We start from the raw sequence: 15,299 nt of genomic DNA on the forward strand, positions 1-15,299 counted from the left end.
TCACAACCCAGATAATCAGGATGATGTGATCACTCACTAGAGCCAGACATCCTGGAATGTGAAGTCAAGTGGGCCTTAAGCATCCCTACGAACAAAGCAAGTGGAGGTGATGGAATTCCACTTGGGCTATTTTAGTTCCTAAAAGACAATGTGATGAAAGTGCTACACTCAATACACCAGCAAATTTGGAAAACTCAGCATCGGCCGCAGGACTGGAAAAGGTCAGTTTTCATTTCCAATCCCAAAGAAAGGCAATGCCAAAGAATGCTCAAACTGCCACACAATTGCACTCATCTCACACGCTAGTAAGGTGATGCTCAAAATTCTCCAAATCCGGCTTCAACAATATGTGAACCATGAACCACCAGATGTTCAAGCTAAATTTAGAAAAGGCAGAGGAACCAGAGATGAAATTGCCAACATCTGCTGGATCATCAAAAAAGCAAGAGAGTTCCAGAAAAACATCTGTTTCTGCTTTATTGACTATGCCAAAACCTTTGACTGTGTGGATCACAATAAATTGTTTAAAATACTGAAAGAGATGGGAATACCTGATCACCTGACCTGCCTCTTGAGAAATCTGTATACAGGTCAGGAAGCAACAGTTAAAACTGGACATGGAACAAAAGACTGGTTCCAAAAAGGAAAAGGAGTATGTTAAGACTATATATTGTCACTCTACTTATTTAACTTATATGCAGAGTACATCATGAGAAATGCTGGGCTGAATGAAGCACAAGCTGGAATCAAGATTGCCAGGAGAAATTATCAGTAACCTCAGATATGCAGATGACATCATCTTTATGGCAGAAAGTGAGGAAGAATTAAAGAGCCTCTTGATGAAAGTGAAAGAAGAGAGTGAAAATGTTGGCTTAAAACTCAAGATTCAGAAAACTGAGATCATGGCATCTGGTTCCATCACTTCATGGGAAATAGATGAGGAAACACTGGAAACAGTGGTGGACTTTATTTTTTTGAGCTCCAAAATCACTGCAGATGGTGACTGCAGCCATGAATATAAAGACGCTTACTCCTTGGAAGGAAAGTTATGACCAACCTAGACAGCATATTAAAAAGCAGAGACATTACTTTGCCAACAAAGGTCCATCTAGTCAAGGCTATGCTTTTTCCAGTAGTCATGTATGGATGTGAGAGTTAGACTAGAAAGAAAGCTCAGAGCTGAAGAATTGATGCTTTTGAACTGTAGTGTTGGAGAAGACTCTTGAGAGTCCCTTGGACTCCAAGGAGATCCAACCAGTCTATCCTGAAGGAAATCAGTCCTGAATATTCATTGGAAGGACTGATATTGAAGCTGAAACTCCAATACTTTGGCTACCTGTTACAAAGAACTGACTTATTTGAAAAGACCCTGATGCTGAGAAAGATTGAAGGCAGGAGGATAAGGGGATGACAGATGATCGGATGGTTGGATGGCATCACCAACTCAATGGACATGAGTTGGGTAAACACCAGAAGTTGGTTATGGACAGGGAGGCCTGAAGTGCTGCAGTCCATAGGGTCACAAAGAGACAGAACTGAGTTACTGAACTCAACTGATATACATTATAAATGTCATACATGTTTTGTTTAAAAATTTTAAGCTCCATTATAAGCAAAATATTTTAAAAATAAAAATATTACTTGATAAGTCTCATAATTGCTTTTGTTAATGAGTTACATATATTTGTAAACATCCCTAAGCTTCATTATGCATTTACCTGAAACATAGGAATAAACATTTCTAAAGATGGTTACCCAAGACAGGATTTATGATTGTAGACAAGTAAGCAAAAACAGCTTTACTGATAATTATTAAAGGATGTCATACACATTTCAAAAAGAAATGTTCTTATTTGGAAGCTTATAAATGCAATTTTTCTAGTTAATTATAGCTAAATATATATATATATATATAATTATAGTTAAATATATATATTTATAGCTAAATATAGCTATAGCTGTATATACTGATATACAAATATCAGTATATTTGTATACTACATATAAATATATACTATATATATAATTTTATGTATATATACAATTATATGTATAATTTTATATATATATTTCACATATAAAATGTATATATTTAAATTATATATATTTAATATATATATATATATAATTTAAGCATGCTAAAATAGCACATCATTTTCATTAACCAAATACAAAATGCAAACAAGATGCCAAGAAACTATGAAATTTGATTGGGGTAGACTGGAAATATACATTAATTTTTATCATATGTTTTAATTCAAATATCTGAATACATTGTTTTGCAGTTTACACTAATTAGCTAAGTTTAAGTATAATTAAAAATAATAAACATTTGAAGGCTTCAGTAAAGTATTCTTTTAAAAACATAACTTCAGGGATGTGGCCAAGATAGTGGAACAAGAAGACCCTGAGCTCACCTCCTCCCATGACAAAACCAAAATTATAACCACTTACAGAGAAACTATCAATGAGATGACTTGAAGAGCATCAGAAATTATTTTCCACAACTAAGAACATGGAGGAACCACAAGATGGGTAGGAAAAGCAGAGAAACAATATAGTCAGGACCCACACCCATAAATAGGCAACCCACAAATGGAATGATTATCACAATTAGAGAGGTCTTCCCCAGGAGGCGTCTGAGCTCCATATCAAGCTACCCAGAGAGGGGGTCCTTCACTGGGAAAAGATGCCTCAGAATGTCTAGTATTTAAAATCAGTGGGATGCTTGGGAGAGCCAGAGAGCAGTAGGAAACAAGAGACTTCACTTTTAAAGGACACATACAAAACCTCGCATGATTCAAGTCCCAGTGTGGAGGTAGCAGTTTGAAAGGAACTAGGGTCAGATTCACTTGCTGATCTTGCAGAGCCTTCAGAGGGGCAGGGGACATCTGGGAGCCCCCTTGGGGATGGGGAAGCTCATGGCAGCCATTTTAAGGGCTCATTCTACTGTAACACCAGCACAAGAAAAGTAGCTAATTGTGTAAAAGGAACTCACATGAGACTATCAGTTGACTTTTCAGCAGCAACTTTGTAGGCCAGAAGGAAGAGACAATATATTCAAAGTGATGATAGGAAAACACTTATAAAACTAAGATTACTGCTGAGATTTGAAGAGAAAAAGAATTTCATGAACAAGCAAAAGCTGAAAGAGTTCAGCACCACTAAACCAACTTTACAAGAAATATTAATTGGAATTCTCCAAGCAGAAAGAAAAGACCCAAACAGAAATATAAAAATAGTGAAATTAAAATTCTCACTGGTAAAGACAAACATACAGGAAAGGTAGCAGAAAACTGCCTATAAAGCTAGTAGACAGGTTAAAAGATAAAAGTAGTAAACGTATCTTTATCTACAATAAGTACCTAAAGGTATACACAAATAAAAAGATATAAGGTTTATGGGAAAAGATGTAAAATATTGTCAAAAACATTGAGTGTGGCTGGGGGAGTAAATATTTAAAGTTGTTGAAATGTATTCTACCTTGACATCACCAACTTAAATCACATATATACATATATAGAAGTTATTATATATGGACCTCATGATAATGACAAATCAAAAACCTATAATAGATACACAATTAATTCAGTTCAGTCACTCAGTCATGTCCAACTCTTTGCAACCCCATGGACCACAGCACGCCAGGCCTCCCTGTCCATCAACAACTCCTGGAGTCCACTCAGACACATGTCCATTGAGTTGGTGATGCCATCCAACCATCGCATCCTCTGTTGTGTCCTTCACCTCCCGCCTTCAATCTTTCCCAGCATCAGGGTCTTTTCCAATAGGTCAGTTGTTCATGTCAGGTGGCCAAAGTACTGGAGTTTAAGCTTCAACATCGCTCCTTCCAATGAATATTCAGGACTGATCTCCTTTAGGATTGATTGGCTGGATCTCCTTGCAGTCCAAGGGACTCTCAAGAGTCTTCTCCAACACCACAATTCAAAAGCATCAATTCTCCATGCTCAGCTTTCTATAGTACAATTCTCACATCCATACATGACTACTGGAAAAACCATAGCCTTGAGTAAATGGGCCTTTGTTGGCAAAGTAATGTCTCTGCTTTTTAATATGCCTTCTAGTTTGGTCATAACTTTCCTTCCAAGGAGCAAGTGTCTTTTAATTTCATGGCTGCAGTCACCATTTGAAGTGATTTTGGAGCTCAAAAAAATAAAGTCTATCACTGTTTCCCCATCTATATGCCATGAAATGATGGGACCAGATGCCATGATCTTAGTTTTCTGAATGTTGAGCTTTTTTTAAAAAATTTTTTTATTATTATTACTATTATTTTTTTTTTTACTTTACAATATTGTATTGGTTTTGCCATACATCAACATGCATCTGCCATGGGTGTACACGTGTTCTCCATCCTGAACCCCCCTCCCACCTCCCTCTCCATACCATCCCTCTGGGTCATCCCAGTGCACCAGCCCCAAGCTTCCTGTATCCTGCATCAAACCTGGACTGGTGATTCATTTCTTACATGATATTATACATGTTTTAATGCCATTCTCCCATATCATCACCCCCCTCCCTCTCCCACAGAGTGCAAAAGACTGTTCTATACATCTGTGTCTCTTCTGCTATCTCGCATACAGGGTTGTCATTACCATCTTTCTAAATTCCATATATATGCATTAGTATACTGTATTGGTGTTTTTCTTTCTGGCTTACTTCACTGAATGTTGAGCTTTAAGCCAACTTTTTTACTCTCTTCTTTCACTTTCATCAAGAGGCTCTTTAGGTCTTCTTCACTTTCTTCCATAAGGGTGGTGTCATCTGCATATCTGAGGTTATTGATATTTCTCCTAACAATCTTGATTCCAGCTTGTACTTCATCCAGCCCAGCATTTTACATGATGAGCTCTGGTGAAAATATACAGCCTTGATGTACTCCTTTTCCTACTTGGAACCAATCTGTTGTTCCACGTCCAGTTCTAACTGTTGTTTCCTGACCTGCATACAGATTTCTCAAGAGGCAGGTCAGGTGATCTGGTATTCCGATCACTTTCAGTATTTTCCACCATTTGTTGTGATCCACATAGTCAAAGGCATAGTCAATAAAACAGAAATAGATGTTTTTCTGGAACTTTCTTGCTTTTTCAAGGACCCAGCAGATGTTGGCAATTATATCTCTAAATAAATAAATAATAAAATAACATAAAATATGGTGAAGAAATAACTTATTCATTTGGAAGATCAAATTTTTATTTCCTACTAGCCAAATAAAGTGTCAGACTTTATTTTTTGGGGCTCCCAAATCACTGCAGATGGTGATTGAAGCCATGAAATTAAAAGATGCTTACTCCTTGGAAGGAAAGTTATGATCAACCTAGATAGCATATTGAAAAGCAGAGATATTACTTTGTCAACAAAGGTCCATTTAGTCAAAAACCACTGGTTTTTCCAGTAGTCATCTATGGATGTGAGAGTTGGACTGTGAAGAAAGCTGAGTGCCAAAGAATTGATGCTTTTGAACTGTGGTGTTGGAGAAGACTCTTGAGAGTCCCTTGGACTGCAAGGAGATCCAACCAGTCCATCCTAAAGAAGATCAGTCCTGGGTGTTCATTGGAAGGACTGATGCTGAAGCTGAAACTCCAGTACTTTGGCCACCTCATGCGAAAAGTTGACTCATTGGAAAAGACCCTGATGCTGGGAGGGATTGAGGGTAGGAGGAGAAGGGGACGACAGAGGATGAGATGGCTGGATGGCATCACCGACTCAATGTACATGAGTTTGAGTGAACTCCAGGAGTTGGTGATGGACAGGGAGGCCTGGTGTGCTGCAGTTCATGGGGTCGAAAAGAGTCGGACATGACTGAGTGACTGAACTGAACTGAGCCAATATTTTTGCATTTCCTTCAATAATAGTTAGAAAATATTAATTTTGTCATGATTTATTGAAACACTTAAAGAAAATGTTTATTAGCTGATTTTGAAAGAAATAACTCATTTTGATGCAGATTACCACTAATTTATCAGAACAAATTGTGGGACTAAATATGCTTCTGTGTTGCTTCATCAGAGCTATAAGCACATATAGTGAAAGCACTTAAAATGAATTAGTTTGATTCTTTTGTCATTTCCCTATGGCATTTAAACATTTGATATTTTTAAAAAAATACATTATCAAATACATATAAATATGTCATACTAAAGATTTTCTGTTTCTTTCATACTAGCAAAACAGTATTTATATCGGTAGTGTTATGCCAATTATACTTCATACATGACTTTGCATTATTATATTTATGATGGCTTGTTTGCATGCATGCATGTATGCTAAGTCGCTTCAGTCATGTCCAACTCTGTGCGACCCCATAGACAGCAGCCCACCAGGCTCCCCTGCCCCTGGGATTCTCCAGACAAGAGTACTGGAGTGGGTTGCCATTTCTTTCTCCAGTATAGGAAAGTTAAAAGTGAAAGTGAAGTCGCTCAGTCATGTCCGACTCTTAGCGACCCCATGGACTGCAGCCTAGCAGGCTCCTTCTGATGGCTTGTTTAAATACTACCTAATACACTATTCTTGCCTCTGAAATTCCATGGACAAGAGGAGCCTGGCAGGCTACAGTCCATGGGGTCACAAAAGAGTCAGACACAACTTAGTGACCAAACAACAACAAATAAAAATAGGCATATAGATCAATCATTGGAATATTTATTTTCCAAATATGTATTATAGATATTCTTTTGAACCGTAGGTCCTACCTTTTGAAGACCCTCTGGATTCAATGTTCAAATGATTTTACATTACTTTTAATAGATGTAGATCAAAGATCATTTGCAAAGCTCCTTTGTTTGATGCACTGTCAAAGTGCTGGAAGTTCAGTTGTGAAAATAAAGTGTCTCCAAAATATTGGGGGTAGATAGTTAATAAGCAAGTAAATGCATGAAGTAAATTTCAGGTGGAAATAAAAGCCACAGAACAACAGGATGATATGGTAAAAAGCATCATGTTTGGGGTGAGGTTATCTGAGACAGATACTCAAGAAATGTCCTTTGAAAAGACAATATTGAACAGAGGATAGAATAATAGAATAACTGTCCAGTAAAGAATTAGGAATAAGTCAGCAAATTTGGGGTTCATAGTGAAGGACACTGTAAGCATAGGGAGAGGTAGATATGAGGTAAAAGTGGAAAGCTGGACAAGAGATGCACATTTTTTTACACCATGATAAGCTAAAGCAATTTAATACCATAGTAAATATACACAGTGCAGTTGTCAGTAGGTGACTGGTTAACAAGACTGGAGTCACTAGCATAAGTCAGCGTGAAACCACAGGGCTAACTAAGTTTCTCAGGGGATACTATACAGACAGAGTGAAAAGGGTCCAGATTTCATTCTTTAAATTAAGATATTAAAAAGCTATATAGGCACGATGAATCTAAGTAGTATCTGAAATCAGAGAAGGCAATGCCACCCCACTCCAGTACTCTTGCCTGGAAAATCCCATGGATGGAGGAGCCTGGTGGGCTGTAGTCCATGGGGTTGCTGAGTCAGATATGACTGAGCGACTTCACTTTCACTTTTCACTTTCATGCATTGGAGAAGGAAATGGCAACCCACTCCAGTGTTCTTGCCTGGAGAATCCTAGGGATGGGGGAGCCTGAAGAGCTGACGTCTATGGGGTCGCACAGAGTTGGACACGACTGAAGTGACCTAGCAGCAGCAGCAGTATCTGAAATTTATCAAATTGCCATTGACCTAATATATGTAATACTGCCTCTTCAGCAATAATAATTGCTAAAATACACTAATTATGTGCGCAACACTGTTTTAAGTGTTTTATTTATTTAAACTAAACACAATTATGTGGTATGTTCTAAAGTCAACTGCATTTAAAGGATGGAGGAAGCCAGGCTAAGGAGGATAAATCACTCTAGATATGCTCAGCTTGTAAGTTTTAGAAACAGGACTAGAATCCAGGCAGTTTGACACCACAGCTCACTACCTATTTCTACTTCAAAAGTCATTATATGCATATATTGGGCTTATCTTTCCAAAGGTCTAGCATTAAATTTCCTGGAGACATGAAGATTTTTAATGAACTGGTTAAAAACCCAGAGCAAATTTTCTACCTATATCCATGTTGAAATGTGACTGTTGAAATATGACTTTGTAACTTAATTCCTCACATCAAGAGTCTCTCTCTCTTGAAACTGTGAGATTCATGTGATTGACTGTGAATCAACAAAATATAAACAGGATAACACTCTTCACAAATATTAGGGCAATGACAATCTGATTAATTTCAGATCTTACTGAGAAGACATTCTGCCTTTAAGTTCTTAAGGTTGTTGTTTACTTGCTAAGTCATGTTTGACTTTTTTGAGACCCCCCATATACTGTAGATCACCAGGCTCCTCTGTCCATGGGATTTCCCAGGCAAGGATACTGCAATGGGTTGCCATTTCCTTTTCTAGGGCATATTCCCAACCCAGGGATAGAACCCGCATCTCCTGCATTGGCAGGCAGATTTTTTTGTTTTTACAACTGAGCCACTTCCGAGGCCCATAAGCTCTTAATATAGAAAAGCAAATTAAAGCAAGGTATTCTTTCTCTGTGTGCTTTTATCGATGGCTGGTGCTGGCAGAAGTGACTGGGTAACAGATTAGGCCTCAGGAGTCCAGGCATGCTTCTACTCTCTCAGGACTTTGCTACCACCAAACAGCAAGACTGTACTCATCAGCTGGAGGATAAGAAAACAGATGGAGGCAAACCCAACAGTTCACACTGAGGTCACTCTAAATCACTCAAAGGCAGTAGAAAATGTAAGTTTAACATTTAAAATGTAAATTATTTAACTATATTATCAACATTGGGGGAGAAAATCACAGGATCATCTCAGAGGCAAAAATCTTGATGAAACCTTTTAGCAAGTCTATGGAAAGAGAACTTACTTTTATAAATTGTACCTATAAAAAATAAACAAAATCTTAAAAATGAACAACATATTTTATCACTAACTTTTTAAGGGTTGGCAAGAATAAATCAATAAGGTACATATAAAAATAAGATAGAAATGACTTATTTTTACCAATTCTGCCACATTTAGGTAAAAGCCTTAGTTAACACAATAAGACACACAAAATGAAAAGTCATATGAAATGAATGATAATAAATAAAAGTCTTATTTTATATAGATTGTATGTGTTGAAGATGTGAAAGTATACAAAAGACAAATTATAAGGCTAAGTAGGTGAGTACAGCAGAAGTATTGGTTGTGATCTTGGCAAGAAAGACTTGGCAGATTCACAAGTAGTAACTGAAAAGTTTAATGAAGAAACTATCTCAATGGCTGCAAGCAACCTCAAGAGAAGTTAACAAGATATGGGCTTCCCCTGTGGCTCAGCTGGTAAAAATCCGCTGATACGGTGAAACTTGCAGTGACGGACAAGAGTAGGAAGCCTGACTTGAAGGACCAAAGAATGGGAAATATGACCAGTATTTGAGAACTGCAGCTGTAGTGTAGTGCCACCACACATTATCTGTTTTCTTTAGTAAGGGAATATGGCTACCTTTAAACCATAGCTTGAAAGAGATAGAGCCTGTAAGATAAATTCCCATGCCTGTGTTTCCTCCTGCTCTCCTCTCTCCTGATAGTGCCTCCTAGTGGGTCCGCCAAAAGGTAAAGGGATTAGGAAACCAGTTGATGCTATCCATGAATATCAGATTTTAGAAGCAAGGAAATGGGAGTTTGGGATGTATATTAGATCTGGAAGGGCAGAATTTGTCAGAGAATATGCAACAACATGGGGCTTCCCTGGTAGCTCAGCTGGTAAAGAACCCTTCTGCAATGCAGGAGACCCCAGTTTGATTCCTAGCATGGGAAGATCCCCTAGAGAAGGGATAGGCTACCCACTCCAGTACTCTTGGGCTTCCCTGGTGGCCCAGATGGTAAAGAATCTGCCTGCAATGAGTAAGACCTGGGCTTGATCCCTGGGTTGGAAGATCCCCTGGAGGAGGTCATGGCAACCCACTCCAGTTTTCTTGCCTGGAGAATTCCCATGGACAGAGGATCTTGGTGGATTCCAGTCCATGGAGTCACAAAGAGTAGGACATGACTGAGTGACCAAGCACAGCACAGCACAGCACGTGCAACATCAACAACAAAAGTACATTCATTTTCTGTAAAAGTCCAATATAAAAAGATAGTTGTATTTTTATATCTATCAGTGACTGGTTAAATCAGTTCAGTTCAGTTCAGTTGCTCAGTCGTGTCTGACTCTTTGTGACCCCATGAATTGCAGCACGCCAGGACTCCCTGTCCATCACCAACTCCCGGAGTTCACTCAGACTCACGTCTATCGAGTCAGTGATGCCATCCAGCCAATAGTGTCCCCCCAAATTCATGTCCACTTAGAACCTCAGAGTAGCACTTTATTTGGAAATGTCTTTGGAGGTGAATTAAAGACTTTGAGACAGTATCATACTAGATTTATGCTGGGCCCTAAATTCAATAACTAGTATCCTTCTAAGAAGAGGAGAGGAAACAGAGAGACATAGGGAAAGAGGCCCTGTAAAGACAAATGTAGAGACTGAAGCTATGCTTCCACAAGCCAACGTACACCAGGAGCCATCAGATATTGGAAAAGGCAGGTAAGGGATTATCTCCCAAGCCTCTCATTAATCCTGCCAACATTTTGATTTTGTCCTTCTGATCTACAGAATTCTAAGAGAATAAATTGTTTTTTTTAATTAAACAGCCCAGTTTGGGGTAATTTGTTTTTTTACCTGTGAAAAATTAATAAATGTACCAAGAGTTATAGTTGAAATTGAAATTGAGAATGAAATTAATCAACTGAATGCCCAACTAAACTTCTAAACAGAAAGCTATAAAGGTAAATTTAAGAATAAAATTTTTAAAAAATTAAGTAAATGGAGGGACACAGAGAAAAATGGATTAGAAGTCTCAACTTTTGTAAAAACACCAATTTCCCTCTAAGTCATCTCCATTTTAAATATATTACCAAGCAAAATTTCAATAGATATTTTTGTTGAACTAGATAAACCCTTTACAAACCTTACAAGCAAATGATCAAGAATAGCAAAGACATTCTTGAAAAAATTGGAGCAAAAGAGGAGCAATTTCTCTACTGAATTTCAATAATTATAAACCTGCTAATTAGGTCATGTGATATTAATACCGATTAAGTACATTCAAGAATAAACAAATCGACCAATGAAAAATAATTGAGGGCCTAAAAAAGACTTATATACAAATAAATTCTTGATTTACGGTCAATGGAGTATTGTACAATAGAGTAGTGAGATAATAATTATTATTTCAATAAACTGTGCTGCCTATATTGACATCCTTCTGCATGATTAAAAAAAAAAAAACAAAAACCAAAAAACCGCCTTTGAGCTTCCAACATTTGCAAAATCAGTTTCAGTTTGATTGGCTCCTTAAGTGTGAAAGGCAAAAAAAAAAAAAATCTCTTTCTGGAAAGGATATTAGAAAATAAAATTATCTTGAACAAGAGAAAGAGTTCTTAAATAAAACATAAAATCACCAAATATGAAGATAAAGCTTGATAAAATAAACTATATTAAAATTAAGAGCTGTTGACAATCAAATTATGTCCTGTTGTGCTGTCCAAAATGATAACCAATAGCCACAAATGACTGTTAAATTTTAAATTAGATAAATTTAAATAAATTTACAAATTTATTTTCTTAGTTGCACTAGCCACATTTTGGGTGCTAATGGCTAAGTCGTATAGGAGAGTGGAGAAAAATCTGTGAAAAACACAGTTGTGTAGCTGCTCTAGAGTGAGTTAAATAAAAAAGACACAGAGTTGAGGAAGCTCTTTAAAATACATAAAATTCTTATAACCAGAATATATAAAAACTTCTACAAATCAACAAATAAGACAACATAATAATGAACAACAGACTTAAGACTCTAAACCTAGAGAATACCTTGCATACAGAGGGACTAAGTAGCAAAAAGAGCTATAGAAAATGAGATTAGTGAGATAACCAGTGGGAAACAACAGCAGGACATTACATTCTAAATGTGATGAGAAAACACATCTGGAAGATTGTAAATGAGAAGTGGCATGGATTGTTGTCATTTTTAAGGATCTCTCTGGCTGTGTGCATAGACTGAGGGTTATAAAAGTGGAAACCCAGAGATTAGTGAGGATACAATATACCTGTGAGACATAACAGAGGTTTGGACTATATGAAAAACGTGAAGTTAGCAACGACTAGGATCAAGATGTATTTTGAGAATAGTTCTGATAGTATTTGTTGTTTGATTTAAGTATATGAATGGATTCTGGATTAACTAACATAAAAAAAATGGAGAAGAATGAATGATTTGAGATGAATGAATCTATGAATCTAAGTCCTGCTTTGGACTTATTTTGGTATATAGAATCAATTTTTCTGGAAGACGTTTGGATATATGAGCTTGAAAATTAAGAGAGTCATAGATAAAGAAAAAGATGTAGGAGCCATCTTAATTTTGCTTAATATGAAGTTGTGCAGATGGAATATTCAGAAATATTTTCAAACTACATATCAGATAAGGGAATAATATCCAACATATAAAAGGAACTCGTACAACTCAATAACAAAGCAAAGTAAAATAATCCAGATTTTAAAAAATGGGCAAAGGACGTGAATAGATGTATTTTCCAAAGAGCACATACAATGGCCCAACAGGTACATGAAAAGATGCTCAGCCCCACTAATCATCAGGCAAATACAAGTAAGAAAACCACAGTTGGCATCACATCACAGCTGTTAAAATGGCTACTATCAAAAAGACAAGCAGACACATGTTGGCAAGGATGTGAAAAAAAGGGAACCCTTATGTACTATTAGTGGGAATGTGATTTGGCACAACCACTCTGGAAACCTGGAGTATGGACGTTTCTCAGAAAATTAAAAGTAAAAATAACATTTTACATAGCAACTGTTACTTCTGATGTATGTTTGAAGAAAGTGAAATCACTATGATGGAGAGATATCTGCACCTCCTATGTTTACTGCAACATTATTCATGAAGCCAAGATCCGGAAATACCTTAAGGGTCTACCCACCAAGGATTGTATAATAAAAATGTGGCCTCTCCCTCTCTATCAGTATGCCATATTTTACACATACAATGGAATATTTGTTATTGCTGTTTAGTCTCTAAGTCATGTCCAACTCTTTGCAACCCCATGGATGGTAGCCTGCCAGTCTCCTCTTTCTATAGGATTTCCCGGGTAGGAATACTGGAGTGGGTTGCCATTTCCTTCTCCAAAGGATCTCTCTGACCCAGGGGTCACACTCTCATCTCCTGCATTGGTAGGAGGATTCTTTATCACTGAGCCACCAGCAAAGCATAATGAAATATTATTCAGCCATAAAAATGAAATCCTGCCATTTGAGACAATGTGGATTAACTGTGAGGGCATTTTGCTGATTGAAAAAAGTCTAATAGAGAAAGATAAAAATTGTAAGATCTCACATATGTATGGGATCTAAAAAAAAAAAAAAAAAAGCTGAACTCATAGAAACAGAGTAAAATGATAGTTAAGAGGGTGCAGGAATAGAGGAAACGGGGAGATTTTAAAGGGTACAAACTTCCAGTAGTAAGAATAATAAATTCTGGGGATCTAATATTCAGAATTGTGTCTATAATTGTATTATATACTTAAAAATTGCTAAGAGAATAAATCTTAAGTGTGCTTACCTCTCACAAACACACACACAGATAATTATGTGAGGTGATGGAGGTATTGACTAACTCTGTTATGGCAATCATTTCTAAATTGATTCATGTGTATAATCGACACATCATGTGACTGGAACTTAGTGTTATGTCTGTTGTCTCTCAATAAGTCGTAAAACTGAGGGGGAGAAAAACAACAACAACAAAAAGCACCAATATTTAGTGTGAAGTTTTGGCTTACCCAGTGGGTGCTGATGTTCATTAAGTAAGATATAGACAGAGAGCCTGATGGGGTACAGTCCATGGGGATGTATGAGTGAGGTATGACTTAGCAACTAAACCACAAACCACCAACAAGCACAAAAGAAGGAGCAAGTGTGCTGGGCCTTCCATAGCAAGTGCAGTGAGAGGGAATGAGAATTTCATGTTAGTGGTATCTCTCGCACTTCTTGTTTCTTGTCTACCCTCTGCTTGGTTCTTTTATTCCAAGAGCAATAAAAATGTCAGTACCAGGAGATGACATGAGATGATACAGTTGCTTGGCATCAAACGAAACAGGCAAAAGCTGGAGAGATTAAGAAAATTGTGTTGCAATTTAAAAATTTTTTTTCTCTTGCTAGCTATCACTTTTTTTTTATACTTTTATTTTTTTTAATTTTATTTTATTTTTAAACTTTACATAATTGTATCACTTTTAAGTTGCATTTCTTTTGTCCTCCATTTTGATTGTTGTCCCCTAGCCTCTTGCCTTTCCCTTCTGCATCTATTGTTAGTATTTCCATCATATTCTGTTTTCAGCCTTATTTATGATATTTAAAAGTGATTTTCTGTAGTTATGTTAGTTTGCAGTCCTCAAGTTGTTTCCTTAGTTTATAAATTCTCTTCAACTCTCATTCTACTTTTCGTAAAGATTACTGCTTTGAGTCATTTTTTTTTTTTTTTAATTTCGTAATTGGAGCAATTTATTTCTATAGCATACAATACTTGTTTAAAAGACTAGTGTTTTGATTACTTCTGCTTATTCTTTGAGTTACATTTTTCTATAGCCTGAATTTTTCATCTTCTTTGCACACATTAGTGTTTGTCATTTTGTTATTTTTCTGTATAGTTGCATAACTGTCTTGCCATTCTTAATTTGGCTCTTATTTAAAGTGACCTGCTCTTTCTAAGGTACCTAGTTAGTCCTCTGCAAAACAGATTTGAATTCTTTTTAACTGCGTGTTTTCAATACAATGTGAGGGCTGGAAATTGTATAAATCTACCCATTTGGAGTCCAAAGGCATAAACCCCTTCTTGAGGACTTGATTTTGATCTCTCTTTTGAGGCTTTTTTTTTTTTCTGTGTAATGTATAGTTGTTCCATTTAAATCAGGATATTCTAACACAATAGATGGATACTCCTAACCTTGCAGTAATTTCCCAGTGTTCATGCCTTGTTTAGCCAATGCCTACCTTTCAGTTTATTGTCATTTTTCAGCATCACGTGATCACCCATCATAACAATTTCAAAAATGAAAAGCCGAAGGCACCTATTGGTTTTGATACAGTTTTTTTGTAGTATATGACAGGAGCAGAGAGTCACACCTGGATTTCTTTGTTTGATACTCCTATTTTCTCTGGGG

This window comes from Bos taurus, chromosome 3 (assembly GCF_002263795.3).
Source record: "Bos taurus isolate L1 Dominette 01449 registration number 42190680 breed Hereford chromosome 3, ARS-UCD2.0, whole genome shotgun sequence".
NCBI lineage: Eukaryota > Metazoa > Chordata > Mammalia > Artiodactyla > Bovidae > Bos > Bos taurus.